This window comes from Asparagus officinalis, chromosome 8, assembly GCF_001876935.1.
Source record: "Asparagus officinalis chromosome 8, Aspof.V1, whole genome shotgun sequence".
Classification (NCBI taxonomy): domain Eukaryota; kingdom Viridiplantae; phylum Streptophyta; class Magnoliopsida; order Asparagales; family Asparagaceae; genus Asparagus; species Asparagus officinalis.
Window position 1 is genome coordinate 85,858,995 of NC_033801.1, and position 17,705 is coordinate 85,876,699.

The window sequence follows — 17,705 nt, forward strand, 5'->3', positions numbered from 1 at the left end:
ATTAAGTTTTGGAAAATTCAGTTGCATTTAAATTCACTTTTAATTAAATCTAATTCGGTTTTTAATCAATTATTTTAATTCAAATATTATGACACATAAGGTATTAAGGTTGTCCTCCACTCCAATTGCATTAATTAAGCAAGAAGCTTGCCAAGTAACCTCTCTTGGTGTAGATTGTTTCATGAGGAATGTTGAGCATGTTTGTGTGTATGCTTCGTGCTAAATATTTAAATCGCCCAAAGGCAAGGGTTAAGATTTATTTAGCACTGTATACACATCTGCGATGATAAGCGCTGTTTACAATTATAAGCGTTTACATCGTGAATAATGCAATCGCATCCAAAGATAGTTTCATTATTTGACATTGAGTTATTGTCAAGTTGATTCATTGGCAAACAAGTATTCACTTACAGTTAATATTACTGTCAAGACTTGATATTAATGTTGTGCCGGTTATCTTGGATGGGGATTGTCATTATCTTGCAATTTTATTGAATTTATGGTATATTGATGCTTGCAGCATTCTTTTGTTTATTTCAGCTAATGCATCTGCTGCAACAATTTCTGCTAACAATTCAACTCCATTCCCATGCTAAATGCCGGACAAAACTTCAAGGTTTGGAAAGAGAACATATTAATTGTTCTTGGCTGCATGGATCTTAGACTATGCATTAAGAACTGAACAAACCCCAACCTCTCAATCGCCGATAGCACTCCTGATGCCAAAGAAGCGAGCCATGCAGAAGTGCGGATGCGTTTCAAATCGCATGAGTCTTATGATCATTTAAGCGCGGCGTTCCGCGAGCCTTCAGCGGCGCAATAGAATCCGAAAGGGCGATACTTAAGCGCTAAAGATTTCCTTGCCAAATTGAGAAGCGTTTGCGAAAAACGCAAATATCGGTAGAAACAAGCACCTTTTAGCTCGCTTTTTGATTTCAATGAAGTATAAGGGCAAAGCGAAATATCAACAGGGAGCTACATTATGGAAATGTCTCATTATTGCTTCAAAGCTTAAGGACTTAAAACTCGATCTTCTGCTGGACGAGTTATTTAGTGCATCTGTTTTGCTTGCTCTTCTTCCTGCCCACAGTTTAACCCAATTTAAGGTCAGTTTTATAACTGTCAAAGGCAAGAACATGGACTCTAAATGAGCTCATTTCATACTGTGTGCAAGCAAGAAGCACAGGTTGAAGCAGAGATAAGACAGAAAGTGCTCATTTGGCCTCCTGCCTCTAAGGAATAAGGGGCCCAGAAAGGAAGCAATGATTAAAGGAAGCCTGCTAAGGGTCCAGTTGAGAAAGAAACAACATAAGGATAATCAGCGGTTGTTTCTTCTGTAAGAAGCCTGACATGTAAAGAAGGACTGCTACAAAAATATCACGCCTGGCGTGATAATTAAGGGTACGTTCTGGCCTCTTGTGTCTGTTCTGAAGTTATTTAGCTCAGTACTAGAAAACACTGGTGACGTAGACTCTGGTGCTACTCTCACATAAGTGTTTCTATGCCAGGGTTGCCCTGACCTACCGAAAGCCAAGTGATGCTTGAAAGACGACCATCTTTTGTGGGCCGACGACAATCGGTAGATGTGGAAGCAATTGGGCCACTTTAGTTGTTGCTTAGGAACTGGTTATTATTTTGGAGTTTAAAAGATACTTTTGTAGTACCGTCTTTTAGACGCGAATTTGAGTCTCTGCTTTTGTATTGGACAAATCAGGTTTATTCTTCTTCATGTGGAAACAGTCAATCAGTTTATCTTTTATTCCAAATTATTGTGGCAACAGTTACTTGAGTATTATGACAACCTATATTTTGCTGATACAATTGCCCTTCTTACAAGAATCCTATGCATTTGGAATCACATGGTACTAAGGCGCTAAATTAAATAACGAAAAATTCGGCGAATTATCGGCATAACGCGCTTAGGTCATATCCTCAAAAGTAGAATGAGCGTCTTGTGTCTGATAGCATTTTGGATTCCCTTGATTTATTCGCGACTTCGACATATGTGTTGAATGCTATCAACCGGGAGAAAACAGGACCAAAGTGAAAAGATAGGTGACCAACAGATCTTCGGATGTTCTTTAGAATTGATACATACGGATATTTGTGGGCCCATTCCCTACGGCAATCCTTGGAATGCGGCTCAACAATATTTTATATCATTCATACGACGCATTACTCACTTATGCGGCACCTATATCTTATTCATTGAAAAATCTGAGTCTCTGGACATGTTCAAAGCCTATAAAGCCTGAAGTAAAAGGGCCTGAGAATCAAACTCAACAGAAGAATTAAAACGTCAGATTCTGATCGTGGTGCGTGAGTACTACGGTTCAGATCATGATGGTTCAGTTGTGAACAACGTCCAGGACCATTTGCTAGATTCCTAGAGGAATGCGGTATCGTCCACAGTAACTATGCCCGGCGTTTCGACGTGATAGCTGTTAATCTCTTTGAATTAATCATGGCTATATGGTTTTAGATCTCAAGTTTTATGATGTAGGTCTAACAGTTTCCGAGCAATTTCTGGTCTCAAAATCAACTTGTACAAGCTTTTCTCTCTATGACATCCCCAGTTCACATGTTGCGGGTAAACAAGCGACTGGAAATTTTTCGATGCAACCACGGTATGCTTCCATTCACTATTTGAGAATTCCGCTAAAGACTACATCGCTCTCTTGCTCTGATAGAAGGTAAGTCGCTTGGAAAAAACTCTCTCTCTCTCTCTCTCTCTCGATCTCTCGATCTCGAGGAAACCTTATTTATTTTCAGGTTTGCAACAACCCCTCAACATCTTAAATTCACACAACGGAATCGAAGGGCCAATCCTTAGGATTTGGAAACTTAAGTCAGAGGCATGTTCACGGTTAAAATCTCTTTGCCACTCCATCAAACACAATCTTCAGATCATCCCCTCTCTATATGGAAGGTTGCTCACGGTCGAGAATCTTGTCAAGAGGAATTTGGCCGCATAATCCTGCATGTGTTATGTAACCGATAGCCCGAAGTCTAATGACTGCATCTTCCTCTATCGCTCTTACACTCTAATTAGTCATCTGCTTTGACACTTCGGAATTCTTTGTGCCAAAACCTCTCCCTTCTCATCTTTGTTTTCTCGTGGGTGGAACTCGATCAAATGGACACGTCGTTGCTTCTCAGAGAAAACTACAAGTTTACGAATTACAAAATTTGTTCTAGGAAGTTACTGCTTTTCAAATTTACTGTTGAGTTTAGGATGAAGTGAGCTATTTTGCGCGAAGAACCATAATTTGTCGTGGAGGGATATCATCTAATGACAAATTAAATTAAACCCTTAAAAAAAGGGTAATAAGGCGTGAAAGCCAAGCTTTGATGATCAAAGCAATTAAAGGACCAAATTAATGGCTTCATGGATGCTCTAAGAGCATCTCCAAAAGCTTTCCCATTTTATTGGTATTCTCACTTTTAGAGAATTTTAGGTTTTTTTTTTGTCCAACAGATTCCTCATCACATTCCCCAAAATAGGGATGGAGGAGAAAAAATGTGAAGTCTTCCCCAAATCTGGGGCATTCTTCAAATATTTGGAGAGAGCTTTGTCATAAATGCAGCACGTTCTTTAAAACGGGATGGAGGAGAAAATAAATATAAAACAAAATCCATAATTACAAAAAAAGCCATAGGGGCAGTTCCAATGCATAAGAACATCCCAAAATAGGGATGTAGAATATTGAGCTTTGCTACAGGGACCCAAAATATGGGACCAATAAAGGGCACAAGTGAGGTGTTCCTCTCCTATTGGATAATGAGTTTGCCATCATTAATGATGGCCAACTCATTATCCAATAGGAGGGGGACACCTCACTTGTCCCCCCTATTGGTCCCATATTTTGGGTCCGTAAATGATGACTTTTGCTTCCCCATTTTAGAGAAAATTTTGGGAAAACTATTAGAAATGCTCTAAGTTGTTGACTGGGGAGGTAGCTTGGGCAATTGGAGCAATAATGGGAACAATAAATGTTGGAGAGTTAAGACCCCTTGGTGTCGCTGAGCTATTCAGCGGTCACGAAGCTAAAACCATTGTAAAGTTATTTAATGCCGTGTTGCACTGTGCAATGAAAAATTCCTCAATGACCCAAAATATGAGACCAATAGGGGGGACAAGTGAGGTGTCCCCCTCCTATTGGATAATGAGTTGACAATCATTAATGATGACTAACTCATTATCCAATAGGAGGGGGACACCTCACTTGTCCCCCCTATTGGTCCCATATTTTGGGTCCCTGTAGCAAAGCTCCTGTGCAATATACCCATTTCGGAATGCGTATTTGTTGCTTTCACTATTGATAAGCAGAGACAAGTTTGGATGAGCTGACTCTATCATGGTATAAAATATCAAAAAAAAAAAAAATCAAATGAAATATGGGAGAGAAACAAAAAACTATTAAACTGGTACCATATGAGTTACTAAAAAAAATTGTACCATATGCTTTGAACTCCAATATATCCACTGATTGTCCCCAATTGCTTGTTGATTATGATAATTTGGCATTACGTACGATTGAAGTAGTTGTTCCTACAAAATTTAATTAAAAAAGTAGAGTTTTATTTTATAAAATATATTTGTCATACAAAATCAAGTATTAACTATTGAATAGATAGTCAAAATTGTGGCAAGTTTATTGGCATTTTTAGGGACCACCTGTGTTTGTTCTGAAACATATAAAGCGGACAATTATATAGAATAAACTAAACTACTCGGGAAAATGCTAAAGAACAGAATATGATTGTTTAAATAACTTTTTTTTCTTATTGATATTTTGATTGATTGCAAATATCTTCCTTTTCTCTGTTGGACGGCCTTTGCTTTTCACAAGCACTGGATCACTAATTTCCGTTTCCTTGATTATTGTAGATGGTGGTAATGTTGAATCATCCATTGCTTGATTTCTTGTTTCACTTAACATTTTCATTACATGATGAAATTTATCCTCAGATAAATATTCATCTCTGCAAATATACTGCAACTCTTCTGTGTACAATTCTGACGCTCAATTTGTCCACTATGCATCACACTAGAAGTAGAATGAGCTAAAGTAGGGGTGGGCAAAAACCGAAAAAAACCGGTTCAACCGAAAAAACCGCCCGAATAAGCGGGCCGGTTAACCGAACCGGATTAAATGGATGAGAAGAAGACTCTAAACCGCCCGAACCGAATTAAACCGGTTTGGATCCGGTTTGAACCCTTGAACCGCCCGAAAAAAAACCGAACCGAATTTTCATTTGGAAAGGTAAAAATTTAGATGTAGTTCTGTTCTCTATTTGAATAATTAGACATCAACTTCGTAATCGTGATTTGATCACTAATCTTTATACTCCTAAAAGATACTTGCTCAGCTACATGAATCAGGGAAAACAAAAAGCACGTATACAATTGTCCTCTACAAATTGTTTAAAAAATAGAAAGCAACAATTTAGTGAGTGACACGTGTTAATTTGCAGTTGATCAACGGTTGATTTTGAAATTTTATTTCTTGTTCGGGGATGCAACTGTTAGAAAGAGAAGGCAACAGACAAAGTCATCTCTGCCGCTTTTTTCCTGACATTTTTAGTCTTTATGCTACGCAAGTTAGGCGTCCAGAAAGCAAGAAGAGGATGAACAAGGAGTTAGGTGAAAATATTCTAGAGGTCGATTGTAAATATTTAGGTTTGGGAGGTTATTCGTGACAAAGTTTACTTTCCTCTCTCCGTTTTGGTTTCCTGTAAGTTTTGTTCTTCGAAAATAATTCGGTCCAAAACCGAAACCGAACCGATCCGAATTTCGGTTGGACCAAATATTCGGATGAAGGGGAAAAACTTTGGATCTGGATGAGAGTTTTGAGAATTCGAAAAATTCGGATTGGATACGGATTGGGCTTAAAACCGAACCGAACCGAATATGCCCAGCCCTAAGCTAAAGAATGGAAGCTGCTTGAACTTTTTTCTCTAGTGGTTAAGAATGTGTCTACTAAGAATCTCATTTATATATTGGCTTTTTACACATTAGTCATTTAAACCTAAGCTAGTTTGATATTAGTCCCTCATATCTAAGTATTTTGATATTAGTCCCTCAAATTGACTTAAGTTGTTGATATCCGTCCCTCTAATCAATTGGTGTTATAATTGTCAAGAAATATTCCGTTATCTTTAACTTTAGACATGAATGGACAGTTTTATCCCTCCCTTAACAAATCCAACCCAAAACCTACTGTACCCAACCCATTAAGAAACACTATTCCTCCTCCTTTCTCCAACGGTAACCTAGCCCATTAAAAGCAACGGCTCTTTCATGTTTGGGATCTTTAAAAGGCCATTGACACTCCGTATCTCATCTCGTCCTCTCCTCTTCTAACCCTAGAAAATGGAGTTCTCACAATCAAATTTTGCTAGCAATGGAGGTAGTGTGGCGGGGGCTAAAATAAAATGTTTGTGGATTATATTGATCCTTTGATGGTAGAACCCCTATAGACTCAGCATAAGCCAACCTATAACTGCAATAAGCATGAACCACACAAGTGTTAAGACAGTTAAAATATCATATCAAACAAAGTTAGAAAAGCCCAAAAAAATATGAGTGTGCATACCTGTTCACTGTGTAGTAAAGGACATAAAACTGAGACCAATCAGCATTCCTAATTGAGCCAATGAAGTGAGTTGCATGTATACATGGCAATCCAGTAACTTGCCACTTTCTGCAACTACAAGTTTGGTGTGTTAGATCTAATAAAAACTTGAGATCTAAACCATAAAGCCATGATTAATTCGAAGAGATTAACAAGAATCAAAAGAGCAGAAGCTTATACCTGAATCCATATATGAAACTTGAGATGTGTTTTGGATCTTCTAACCTTAGGGTTCCTCTAGCCAAATTTCTCTCTAGATGGGGGTGAAGAGAATTAGATAATGTAACCCTAGATTAGGGACAATAACCCCTTATTTATAGATGTTGTACATTTGCAATTTGGCCCCTCATCAAATCATAATCATAACCTGGTATCTGCACATATAACCCCATGACTTATTTAAATACCTATTAACCCAAATTAATTGATCACTTTAGTGGGTTATTCTGAAGGATAGCAATACACATTGATTAATCATATGTGCCTAAAAATAGATTTATTAGAGTAAATCCAACAACCCCCCACTTGGGCACCATATAATTCCTTAAATTGTGTATAACCTTATGAGCTCAAAAATTGCTATCACTGAAAAGGTATTTCCGAACAATCTCGTCCATTGACTATATCAATATAGGATCAAAACGGTCTTCGTCATATTTATCGTGACTCGACCCATCAATGGTCACATATACCAATACAATCAAACGACATAGATCAATCATGGATGTGCAGCATGAAAATTACATGCAATGTGATCAGTACATGTCTATTTTTAACTGGTCCTACTTTAGTGAGGTCAAAACCAAACATAATGTAACAGAGTGTCTTAACTAAATACTTTATTCTGATCAGACAATACAACCAAACATAAAGCACCAAAAAATTACAAACTCCCACTAAATCATGATATCCTCAAATAACACCACACCCATATGAGTAATATGCTCATGAAAGATCCTGGGTGGTAATCCCTTAGTAAGAGGATTAGCTATCATGGAGTTTGTCCCAATGTGCTCTATGGATATCTGTCCACTCTGTACCCTTTCTTTCATAACCAGGAACTTAATGTCAATATGTTTTGACTTAGTTAAGCTTCTGTTGTTATTGAAATACATTACTGCAGATTTATTGTCACAATATAACCTTAGTGGTCTTTCCATATTTTCTAAAATGCGCAATCCCGTGACAAAATTTCACAGCCATATTTCCTGATTGGATGTCTCATAGCAAGCTACAAATTCTGCTGCCATAGTGGAGGAAGCTACAAGTGTTTGTTTGACACTTTTCCATGATATAGCTCTTCCTGCTAACATATAAATGTAGCCTGATGTAGACTTTCTGCTATCTTGGCATTCAGCAAAATTAGAATCAGAGTACCCAATGACCTCTAATTTCTCTGATTTTCTGTATGTGAGCATGTAATCTTTTGTTTTCTGAAGATACCTCATAACCCTTTTGACTGCTATCCAATGATCCATACCAGGGTTGCTTAAGTATCTGCCTAACATCCCAACAATGTACGCAATATCCGGACGCGTACATACCTGAGCATACATTAGACTTCCTACAGCCGAAGCATAAGGAATCTTCTGCATTTCCTGAATTTCAAGGTTACCTTTAGGGCACTGATTGAGACTAAACTTGTCTCCTTTAGCAACAGGGGTGTCACCTGGTCTGCAATCTTGCATGCCAAACCTTTTAAGTACCTTATCGATATAGCTCTTTTGTGATAATCCAAGAATACTCCGAGAGCGATCTCGATGTATCTGGATTCCTAATATAAAAGAGGCGTCCCCAAGATATTTCATCTCAAAATTCTTTGATAGAAATCTCTTGGTTTCGTGCAGCATGCCTATATCATTAGTGGCAAGCAATATGTCATCGACATATAGAACCAGAAAGATATACATACTCCCACTGAACTTGTGATATACATAGTCATCAACAATGTTCATCTCAAAGCCGAACGAGATAATTATTTGTTGAAACTTATGATACCATTGACGAGGAGCTTGCTTGAGTCCATAGATGGATTTCCTTAATTTGCAGACCATATTCTTTGGGTCTCCTGACACAAAGTTTTCTGGTTGCACCATATAAATCATCTCATCAATATCTCCATTGAGAAATGCAGTCTTAACATCCATCTGATGTAACTCAAGATCATAATGAGCAACAAGTGCCATGATTATTCTGAAAGAGTCTTTCGATGAAACCGGAGAGAAAGTCTCTGTATAATCAATGCCTTCCTTTTGAGTATAGCCTTTAGCCACAAGACGTGCCTTATACCTCTCCACATTACCATTTGCATCCCGCTTGGTTTTAAAAATCCATTTACAACCAATTGGTTTTGCACCTTCTGGCAATGGGACAAGTTCCCAAACCTTATTGTCTTGCATAGACTTATACTCTTCATTCATGGCATCAATCCACTGTTGAGAGTTAGAACTTTTCATGGCCTGAGAGAAGTTGATTGGATCATCTTCTAACATTCCACTACTTTCCTCATGTTCTTGGAGAAATACAATATAATCATCCGGAATAGCATTTCTCCTTTCTCTCGTGGATCTCCTTAATGGCACTGGTTCTTGAGGTTGTTGAGTTTGTTCTTCTGGAACAGGGAGTTGTTCAACATTATCATCTTGAGGTTCCGGATTTACTTCTTGAGCAACAACAGGTATAGGAACCTGAATATTGTCAAAAGTAACTGTATGGATTGGATCTGAAGCCAATTCCTCCTCAAAACTAATGTCTCTAACCTTATTTCTCCCCCCAAACTCAACATCCTCAAAGAATGTTGCTGTTCCCGTCTCAAAAATATTCCTTATAGTGGGATCATAAAACTTATAGCCCCTAGAGCGTTCAGAGTATCCAATAAAGTAGCTGCTAACTGTTTTGGAGTCCAATTTCTTTTCATTCGGCCTATAAGGCCTTGCCTCAGCTGGACATCCCCAAATATGTAAATGCTTTAAACTGGGCTTTCGACCAGTCCAAAGCTCATAAGGTGTTTTAGCAACTGCTTTACTTGGTACTCTATTCAGAATGTAAGCTGCTGTCTTAAGTGCTTCTCCCCAGAGTGACTCTGGTAAAGAAGAATGAGCAATCATAATTCTTACCATATCCTTAAGAGTCATGTTTCGTCTTTCAGCTACACCATTCATGCTAGGTGAACCCGGCATGGTATACTGTGGGACGATACCGCATTCCTCTAGGTATCTAGCAAATGGTCCTGGACGTTATTCACCTAAACCATTATATCTACCGTAGTACTCACCACCACGATCAGATTTAACGGTTTTAATTCTTCTGTTGAGTTGATTCTCAACTTCAGCTTTATAGGCTTTGAACATGTCCAGAGACTCAGATTTTTCATGAATAAGATATAGGTACCCATAACGTGAATAATCGTCTATGAATAATATAAAATATTGTTGACCATTCCAGGATTCCGTAGGGAATGGCCCACAAATATCCGTATGTATCAATTCTAAGACATCCGAAGATCTGTTGGCACCTAATCTTTTCACTTTGGTCTGTTTTCCCTTGATACATTCAACACATACGTCAAAGTAATCAAGGGAATCCAAAATGCCATCAGACACAAGACGCTCAATTCTACCTTTTGAGATATGACCTAAGCGCTTATGCCATAATGTCGCCGAATTTTCCTTATTTAATTTACGCTTAGTACCACGTGATTTCACATGCAAGGATTCATTATAAGAAGCAATTGTATCAATCAAATATAGGTTGTCATAAGTACTCAAGTAACCGGTTCCCACAATATTTGAATTAAAAGATAAACTGAATTGACTGTTTCCAAATGAACAAGAATAACATGATTTGTCCAATACAGAAACAGAAATTAAATTTTGTCTAAAAGATGGTACTACAAAAGTATCTTTCAAATCCAAATAGGAACCAGTTCCTAACAACAACCTAAAGTGCCCAATTGCTTCCACATCTATCGATTATCCGTCGCCCATAAAGATGTGTCTTTCACCATCACTTGGTTTTCGGTAGCTCAGGCAACCCTGCATAGAAACACTTATGTGAGTAGTAGCACCAGAGTCTAACCACCAAGTGTTTCTAGGTACTAAAGCTAAATTAACCTCAGAACAGACCAAAGTAAGGAACGTACCCTTATTAGCACGCCAGGTGTGATATTTTATACAATCCTTCTTTACGTGTCCAGGCTTATTACAGAAGAAACAACTCTGATTATCCTTATGTTGTTTCTTCTGAACTGGACCCTTAGCAGCTTCATTATCATTCTTCCTTTTCTTGCCCTTATCCTTAGAGGCATAGGCCAAATGAGTGTTCGCGGGGAAAATCGTTTTTATTGAAGTCATTATTTCCTTAAGCAACAGTTTATCGGTTACAAAAGATCCGGTCTTTTTATAAGATCCGGTACCAGATGCACTAATAACTCGTCACAAAGATCGAGTTTAAGTGCCTTAAGCTTTGAAGCAATATGAGACATTTCCATAATGTACTCCCTGATATTTCCTTTGCCCTTATACTTCATTGAAATCAAGCGAGCTAAAAGCGTGCTTGTTTCTACCTTATCGTTTTTCGCAAAACGCTTCTCAATTTCGGCAAGGAAATCTTTAGCCTTAGTAATCCCTTCGGATTCTATGCCCCTGAAGGCTTCCGGAACGCCGCGCTTAATGATCATAAGACTCATGCGATATGAACGCTCTCACTTCTCATACTCCTTCTTTGCATCAGGAGTGCTATCCACATTAAGAGGTTAGGGTTGTTCAGTTCTTAATGCATAGTCAAGATCCATGCAGCCAAGAACAATTAATATGTTCTCTTTCCAAACCTTGAAATTTGTCCCATTTAGCATGAGAATTGAGTTGATGTTAGCAGAAATTATTGCAGTAGATGCATTAGCTGAAATAAAACAAAAATGCTCACATCAATAACCATAATCAATAAAATTCAAATAATGACAATCCCCATCCAAGATACCGGCACAACATTAATATCAAGTCTTTGGACAGTAATATTAACTTGTAAGTGATACCTTGTTGCAATGATCAAACATTGACAATAACTCATGTTAAATAATGAAACTATCTTTGGATCGATTAATTATTCACATGTAAACCTTATAATTGTCACACGCTTATCATCGCAGATATGTATACAGTCTAAATAAATATTAACCTTCCTTTGGGCCGATTAAAAATGTACACGAAAGCATACACACAAACATCTCACATTCCTCATGCACAATTTACACAAGAAAGGTTACTTTGGTAACTTCTTGTTTCAATTAATCAATTGGAGTGAGAGACAACCTTAATACCTTAGTGTCATAATATTTGAATTAAATAATTGATTAAAATCCAAATTAGATTTAAATTAAAAGGTTTTAATTTAAATCAACTGAATTTCCAAAAAAACTTAATTAGGATCTCACAGCTTAATTAGGGCCCATAACTTAATTGAATAAATTAAGTATACCAAAGTAGACCCATGAAAAGCTGAGGCTTAACCATAGTGAACACGAAGTTCGCTTGACTTCGAACGCGAGGTTCGACTGTATTGAGTACAAGACTCACCTAAGAACGAACGCGAAAATGAACGTGATGTTCAACTTAAGAACGAACGCGAGGTTCGTTTGAAAAATGAACGCGAGGTTCGACTGAAAATGAACACAGGGTTCAACTTGAGAACGAACGCGAGGTTCGTTTAAAAAATGAACGCGAAGTTCAACTTGAATTGAGCGCGAGGCTCACCTAAGAACTGAGCGCGAGGCTCAACTTGGATTGAGCGCGAGGCTCACCTGAGAACTAAGCGCGAGGCTCAACTTGAATTGAGCGCGAGGCTCACCTGAGAACGAACGCTAAGTTCGTTTAAATTGAGCGCGAGGCTCAACCTGAGAACTGAGCGCGAGGCTCACCTGAGAACGAACGCTAAGTTCGTTTGAATTTGAGCGCGAGGCTCAACCTGAGAACGAACGCGAAGTTCGTTTGAATCTTTCAAGCCTCGCCAAAATCTGAGGTAACCGCCTCCTTAATGTTCGCCACGTTTTCACGCACGAACCCTTAGGGCTTCAAACTGAAACCGTTGTCGCCATTGCCCCGGCACCCAAGAGGTCAAAACCCTAGGGTTTCCTGACGCCGCCGTCGCCGTCGGAGTTAAGAGCGAGGCCGCCAGCGAAAGTTCGTCGGCGAGGAGCACGAGACCGAAGATCAAACCCAAAAAATCCAAAAATTCCTCGATTTTATTTTCAAAATCAGATCCAGAATCAGAAAAAATTTCTTGATTCAGATCCCAAAAACCGAAGAAAAAACCCAAAAATTAAAAAAATTTACTGTTTACCGGGATATTTTATTTACTGTTCATCCGAAAAAAATTATTTTACTGTTCATCCAGAAAAATTTCGTCGGTCATTATTGTTCATCGTGAACAAAAACTGAATCTAAAAACAATTAAGATAAAAAAATCCTAATTTTAATCTTAATCTCTTAGAACAAATCAAGGTGGCTCTGATACCACTTGTTAGATCTAATAAACCCAAAAAATCCAAAAATTCCTCGATTTTATTTTCAAAATCAGATCCAGAATCGGAAAAAATTTCTTTATTCTGATCCCAAAAATCGAAGAAAAAAATCCAAAGAATTGAAAAATTTTATTGTTCATCCGAAAAAAATGTTACTGTCATCTGAAAAAATATGTTACTGTTCATCCGATGTTACTGTTCATCCGAAAAAATTTCGCCGCTCGTTACTGTTCATCCATGAACAAAAACTGAATCTAAAAACAATTAAGATCAAAAAAACCCTAATTTTAATCTTAATCTCTTAGAACAAATCAAGGTGGCTCTGATACCACTTGTTAGATCTAATAAAAACTTGAGATCTAAACCATAAAGCCATGATTAATTCAAAGAGATTTACAAGAATAAAAAGAAAAGAGTGGAAGCTTATACCTGAATCCATAGATTAAACTTGAGATGGGTTTTTGGATCTTCTAACCTTAGGGTTTCCTCTAATAAAAACTTGAGATCTAAACCATAAAGCCATGATTAATTCGAAGAGATTAACAAGAATCAAAAGTGCAGAAGCTTATACCTGAATCCATAGATGAAACTTAAGATGGGTTTTGGATCTTTTAACATTAGGGTTTCTCTAACCAAATTTCTCTCTAGATGGGGGGTGAAGAGAATTAGAAAATATAATCCTAGATTAGGGATCATAACCCCTTATTTATAGATATTGTACATTTACAATTTGGCCCCTCATCAAATCACAATTACAACCTGATATCTGCACATATAACCCCATGACTTATTTAAATACTCATTAACCCAAATTAATTGATCACTTTAGTGAGTTATCCTGAAGGAGAGTAATACACATTGATTAATCATATATGCTCAAAAATAGATTTATTAGATTAAATCCAACATGGTGTTCTAAGATAATCACTCTCCTTTCATACTCATTTTCTACTTCAGCCCCATTATCATTGGTTTGTCTTACAGTGTATCCCCCTAGCTTCTTGCTCAGATCTTGGCAATATCTGTCTGCATAGGGAACCAACTTTCCCTTCCATCTCAATTCTTGTTTCCTCCTCTTGTTGAACTTTTCCGTAAATTTGCTTCTAAGTTTATCAACTAGGTCCACAACAGGAAGAAATCTGACATTTAATATCATGCATTCATAGATTCAGACAAGTTACTGACTACATAATGATTCCTAGCTGGATTTATGAACTTATATCTACACCCAAATAGAATGTTGATTTGAAGTCAATCTTGTGTATGATGCATGTGAAACTACTTCCAAAGAGCTCATATGCATGTTGAATTCCTCACTGCAGTAAGCCCTAACTGCATCCCATAATGTTTTCTCAAAAAAAATCCCTTTGAATTTTTTTTTGAAATTTTTCCAAAGATGTCTCAAACATACCCTATGCTTTGCATTAGGTAAAAGAGTAAACATTACCTGTAGAAGCCCTTTTTCTTGATCACTCATGACTGTTATGTTTTGAAGTATACTTCCCACTTCAACTATCATGTTTTGTAAAAACCAATGTCATGACTCACCACTTTCACCTTCTACAACAGCAAATGCAATAGGAAATAAACCATAATTTCCATTTACAACAGTGGCAATCAAGAGGGTACCAAGATATTTTGACTTTAAATGACACCCATTAAGGCCTATGAATGGCCTAATACCATGTACGAATCCTTGTACACTATCATTGAGACACAAACATCCTCTTAGAAGAGTTATCATCTTCAAGTTGCACATCCACATAACTTCCTGGATTCCTCTTTAAGAGCTCATTCTTTAAAGTTAAGACCAAGTCATAAGTAGCTTCTACATGACTAAATATCATTTTCCTAGCCTTTTCCCTCCCCCTCCAAGCTCTATTATAGTTGATTGTTAGTCCATACTTACTTAAAATCGTAGCTGCAATATCTCCGGGTTTAATATTAGGATTTTTCTTTACATCTTTTAGAATCTTATTGACAATCCAATAACAAATTGCTTGTTCATTCCCACACCCATTAACACCTACACATGAATGTGGACCTTCAAGCTTTGAAACCTCCATAGGTTTACCATCATACAAACACTTGCATCTCAGTTCCCACTTCCAACTCTCCCTTTTGCATTTTGCAACCAATCTGGTGGTGTCATTTTTAACATATTGATAATTAAAATTGTTCTAAATGCTATGTTGTTGCAAAGATATCCTCATATGTGTAAGGTCAATAAACTTCATGCCTATATAGAATTGAGGATCTTCTAACTCCCAAGTCATAAACAGCTTCACCATTCAATCCAACATTATCTACGTCATCTTTAATTTCTTCCTCATTCTCTGAACTCTTACGTGAATGATAATCATCATCAAGTAGACAGTCATCAGCATCATCTTCACAGTCTTCAACATTATCCACTTCAATTTTATACCCTTCCAAAAGATCTTGATCCACATTTTGTGCACTAGTGGCTTCTAAGTTTTCCTCATCTACTACAGTAATAAAATTATCACCATCTGCTTCATTATCATTTAAACCCCATTCAAAATCATTATCAGCTACACCCATATCAAATTCATCTTGAATTAAATTCATCTTGAATTATTCCCATATTGACAAACGTATCATCACTGACCCCAAGTCCTCTTCTTCTTCACTAGAGAGTTCATCTAAGTCTATATGAATGGTCTTGGTTGATTTACATGTATGCTCTCTAAGTATTAAGAACATTTGATGCCTCCTTTATAATAGATTTTTTACCACACCCAAAGAAACTCCTTTAGACTTAAACTCCATTAGACTTGATTCTAGCAAACACTTCAGGATTTATTAATTCCCTTCGTTTTAAATTCCCTTCGTTTCTTTGTGAGGGTTTCGTTCGCAGAGGGAGTTAAGTTGGCAGCGACGGAAAACTACTCCACCTCACAGAAAACCTACAAACCCTCATCTTGACTAATCTAAAATATTTTAGAAAAATCACTCAATTGACTACGGCTACCGCCAAGTCCCGTCATTTCTTCCTCTTTATGTTTTGGATCTACAAAATTAGTGACTTGTCTAATTTTTGCTGACTTCTTTAGACTTTAGGGAGCTAACTCATTTTCCTGATATTTTTATTAATTTATTGGGATTTTTGATGGATCTCAAAAAAATAGAGTGCCTTTCTTAGGAGATTTCTTTCGATTGTCGCTTGAGTTGGTGAAAGTAGACAATTGATTCAGCCAAATTTTTTATTTTCTTGGCTTACTATTTTGCCTGCTCGAAATCTCACAAACTTGTAAAACCTAAACCTAAGACATATGGGTGATCATGTATAAATCCTCACACAGCTCCCAGAGATCGTCAGTAGATATTTCAACAAGGAATTAAAGCAATTTTTTACTTGAGCTTACGCTACATAAGATAAACCTCAAATGACGTTCCCCAAAAGCTTGTTAAGAACTCTTAATAGTAGTACAATCTGCACTATCATCTTGAATCTCTAGATTCATACTTGCGTCCATAACTCGTATAATTTCATCAAGTGGACGAGAAGATAAACGAACATTATGACCTCTCACTCTAAACTATTGCATTTAGAAAAATTGGAATACTCTAGCCTGAAAATTAGAGGAAATAACAGCTTGGTGATTTCTCTGTACCAAGTGGTCTTAGCCTAAGAAAGTAAACATCGGCTTGGATAAAATTAGCGTTATGGGCAAGCAGCGTCCAAATAAAGATTCAAGTGACTAGTAAAAAATTAACTGTTCCAAACTTCATCATAAGCACGTCGTCCTAAATCAATTTCTAGCTATTCCAAACTATTCTGAGCTATTACTTCTTTTATAAAGAGCAATTTCTAGCTAAACTCTAAAAAATTATAGACTAAATAATCCAATCGAAGAAAATTCACATGAGCAACACAATCAATGTTAAAATCGTTCAATCTAAGAAGTAAAATCCTCAGATTAGGTGATGAGCATATGCATATAATCCAAAAACATATAAATTGTGCTATTTTTCAGCACAATATACCATCTTTATCAATTTATTTATCTCGGGTCCAAAAATTTGACTATACATGATTAGAAATTCAATTTGAAAACCGAAAGAGAAAGCTGTTTACTTGTCAGCTAACTGAAAAGCCTTTTTCCTATTCTTAATTAATTTTCCGTTTCTCCCGATTTTTTATTTTCTACCAAAAAAAACAAGAATACACTGGCATTTGAAAAACCACTAGCTTAGTTGTGAATAAAGAACTGCATATTGACAGCTTTTTCTCCAAAATAATCGCTATAAGAAAAAATTTTAGAGGAAATTTGAGAGAAAACTGGTAAAAAACTAACTAATTAGCAGCTTTCCCCCTCCTTTCCCCTTCAAAATACCGATCCAAACGGGCGGCAACGGAAAACACATCCACGAGCGTGCGCCACGCCTCCTTCATTTTCTAAGAAAGGCGTCCACATGGGAATTCTCTGGAGCCCCCTTCCCTCGAACGCGAGCGAGCGAGCGAGCGAGGGTGGGGGGGGCTTCAACAGGGAAAAGCCCCTTTCAGATCTCCGTTCTTATGGACA